The sequence below is a fragment of the Etheostoma spectabile genome, chromosome 7 (genome assembly GCF_008692095.1).
Source record: "Etheostoma spectabile isolate EspeVRDwgs_2016 chromosome 7, UIUC_Espe_1.0, whole genome shotgun sequence".
Lineage (NCBI taxonomy): Eukaryota > Metazoa > Chordata > Actinopteri > Perciformes > Percidae > Etheostoma > Etheostoma spectabile.
The window spans coordinates 1,442,322-1,445,848 of record NC_045739.1 but is presented as its reverse complement, the minus strand read 5'-3'; the positions used below and the strand labels follow the sequence as shown (position 1 = coordinate 1,445,848).

The 3,527-nt window shown below is 46.5% G+C and overlaps 1 protein-coding gene and 1 long non-coding RNA gene across 4 annotated transcripts in view; one reads left to right on the top strand and one right to left on the bottom strand.

Moving 5' to 3' along the window:
• Nucleotides 1-3,527, top strand: part of LOC116692143 (nucleolar protein 4) — a 185,689-nt gene that overhangs the window by 120,677 nt on the left and 61,485 nt on the right. The gene's annotated exons all lie outside the window — the stretch shown is intronic.
• Nucleotides 1-3,527, bottom strand: part of LOC116692190 (uncharacterized) — a 14,909-nt gene that overhangs the window by 10,052 nt on the left and 1,330 nt on the right. Inside the window, exon 2 of the long non-coding RNA XR_004332658.1 lies at nt 678-683. This is a non-coding gene — a long non-coding RNA (uncharacterized LOC116692190). The remainder of the gene's footprint in view (nt 1-677; nt 684-3,527) is intronic.

Genomic DNA, 3,527 nt, shown 5'->3' with positions numbered 1-3,527 from the left:
GCGAACCGATCCAGTGAGTGCTGAAGGTCACAGACCGATGATGCCATCAGGACCACATTATCCGCAAAAAGCAGATTATATCCTGTCCATCATTCGCCTCGATATCCTGTCCATAAATATTACAAACAGGATTGGTGACAAAGCGAGCTGCGGAGGCCAACCCTCACCTGGAAGAGTTGACTTACTGCCGAGAACGGACAGCTCTCGCTTTGGTCTACGAAGATGGATGGTGGCCTGAGAGGGACCCCTACACATACCTGCAGCACCTCCCACAATTTCTCGGGGGACCCGTCACACGCTTCTCCGATCCACAAAAACCATGTAGACTGGTTGGGCATACTCCAGGCCCCCTCCAAGATCCTTGCGAGAGGTAAAGATCTGATCCGTTGTTCCACGACCAGGACGGAATCGCATTGTTCCTCTCAATCTGAGGTTTGACTATCGGCCGAACCCTCTTTCTTAGCACCTTGGAGTAGACTTTACCAGGGAGGCTGAGAAGTGTGATACCCCTGTAATTGGCACACACCCTCTGGTCCCCCTTTTTTAAGGGGGAACCACCACCCGGTCTGCCACTCTTAGGCACCGTCCCAGACTTCCACGCAATGTTGAAGAGGCGGTCAACAAGACAGCCCTGACACCTAGAGCCTTCAGCATTTCTGGACGGATCTCATCAATACCTGGGGCTTTGCCGCTGTGGAGTTGTTTGACTACCTAGCGACTTCCACCAGGGAATTGACGACAATCCCCCATATCCTCCAGCTTGCCTCTACCACAGAGGGCGTGGTCAGCTGGATTAGGAGTTCCTCAAAGTGCTCCTTCCACCGCCACTATACCTCCTCAGTTGAGGTCAGTACGTCCCATCCTACTGTATACAGCTTGGATGATCCTCGCTTCCCCCTCCTGAGGTGGCTACGGTTTTCCAGAAGCACTTGGTGCCGAACCGAAAGTCCTTCTATATCTTCTCCGAAATTCTCCACACCCGCTGCTTTGCCTCTGTCACGGCAGAGGCTGCTGCCCTTCGGGCGTCGGTACCCTGCAACTGCCTCCGGAGTCCTCCGAGACAACATATCCGGAAAGAACTCCTTCTTCAGTCGGACGGCTTCCCTGCCCTCCGGGGTCCACCAGGGTGTTCGGGTTACCGCCCTTGAGGACCTAAAACCTAAGACCACAGTCGCCGCCGCAGCTTTAGCAATGGAAACATTGAACATTGTCCACTCAGGTTCAATGCCCCAGCCTCCACAGGGATGTCCGAAAAGCTCCGCGGAGGTGTGAGTTGAAGGTCCGTCGGACAGGGCCTCCTCCAGACGTTCCCAGTTTACCCCGCACTACCCGTTGGGCTTACAGGTCTGTCCAGAGTCTTCCCCACCCCCTGACCCAACTCACCACCAGATGGTGATCAGTTGACAGCTCTGCCCTCTCCTTTACCCGAGTGTCCAAAACATACGGCCTCAGATCAGATGAACGATTATAAAATCGATCATGACCTTTGGCCTAGGGTGCTCTGGTACAAGTACACTTATGAGCATCCCTATGTCGAACATGGTGTTTGTGATGGACAATCTATGACTAGCACAGAAGTCAACAACAGACAACACTCTGGTTTAGATCATGGAGGCCTTCCTCCCAATCACGCCTCTCCAAGTTCTCATCATGCCCACGTGGCATTGAGTCCCCCAGCAGAACTATGGAGTCCCCTACGGAGCCCCATACAGGACTCCATTCAAGGTCTCCAAGAAGGCCGAATACTCCGAACTCTTGTTTGGTGCATAGCACAAACAACAGTCCCCTATCACCCGCAGGCGTAGGGAGGCAACCCTCTCGTCCACCGGGGTAAACTCCAACGCAGCGGCACGCAGCTTCCTTTCCTTCCATCCTTAATTCTCCACAGCAGTGTTAGATGGTTTGTTTTCACATTCCTCTTCTTCTTCTTTTTCGGTCCTCTTTGTGATTAATTGTCCCATAGTTATTTGACTCTTCATTTATATTCAGTCACTCCATTTAACAGAAACACAAATTTAATCGTTCTCGTCTTCCCTCTCTCAGATCCCGCTCCTCCCGTCTTTCCCTTTCATTGTTCTTCCCATTCAAACTTGTTCTATCTCTATATGTTGTTTTGCTTGCCGAGTTTTAAGTGGGAAAGAGGAGCGAGACAGAAGGAGTGCAGTGTCAAGGGCAGCTCGTCCTCCTGCTCACCGCCGTCTATTTCTGAATAGAAGACAAGAAAACACATTTTTTTTATCTTCGCCCTCTTTCTCGTCTGCTGTGTTTGTCTGTCTGTTTGTTCGGTGGCAGATATGTACACCACTGGATAAAGGAAGTGCTGGACCTATGTCTTTCTCCTACTCTCTATTTACACACACAAACACACACACACACACACACACACAGACACACACAAGAAGGACGGGCAGTGTCTTTTATGAACATCAGTCCTTGGCCTTGTCTGTTGAAAGCAGATAGGAAGGAGGTATCTGCACCCCTTAACCTTGGCCGTGTGTGTGTGTGTGTGTGTGTGTGTGTCTGTGTCTGTGTGTGTGTCTGTGTGCAGTCATAGAGATGAAATCATGTCTAGTTGAAGTTTAAATTTATTAGATTATTAGTTTTATTTATTTTTATCTAAAATTCCTAGATATCTTAAAATTACTTATTGTTTGCTTTAAAGGGCAAATCAGTATAACAATGTCTGTCATGTATATATTTCTACCAATTCTATTGCGATGTCAAAAACCAGTGCCATACGCCGTTAAAGCAATACTTACATCTGTTGGACGATGCTTTCCCTGATCCTTGCACGTTATGTTCATTTTGCATAGAAGTTCTTATCAAAATGATAAAATACTCAAAGATTGAATTCACTCAGGAGTATACACAAACAGGATCTACCAGGTGGTTTTTTATATTATGCTTTTTATTTATTGAATTCCCAGAAAACATCCTTGTGATACATATCGTTATCGAGCTATGAAATCTAACCAATGTTTCTGTGGGGTCTTAAAAAGTCTAACATTTCAAAATCAACATTTTAGGCATTAAAAAGTATTAAATTCTAGTATTTTGTTGTAGGTTTTATAATAATTTTGAACAGGTCCTAATTTTCCGACATCCATGCAACGTTACCTCCGACGCTCATTTTTTCATTCCGTGGTGTGTAGTTCTTTCTTTCACTAGTCCAAATTTCATTTCACTGTGTTAAGACTACAAATGAGACCAACATGCAACTTATATTGCAGCCGATCATCTTTTGTTTTGTGGCGCGAGTCTCTTTCAGATTGTACCACAGATATAACCTGACGTGGTCATAATCAGATTGTAATGAGAATATGAGTCTGATTCTGCTCCACTGGGCCATGATTATGGGGGTGTGTTTCAACCCAACCAGGAAAGAAAATGCCTCTGTTGCTCTGACTAGTTGTAGGTCTATCCAATTGAGTGCAGAGTATGTAACATCTTTTTTTTTCGATCAACAAATGCCTTAATCAGTTCCTCTTTTAAAATGATTGTGCTGTTGATATCTTCTCTAACAGACG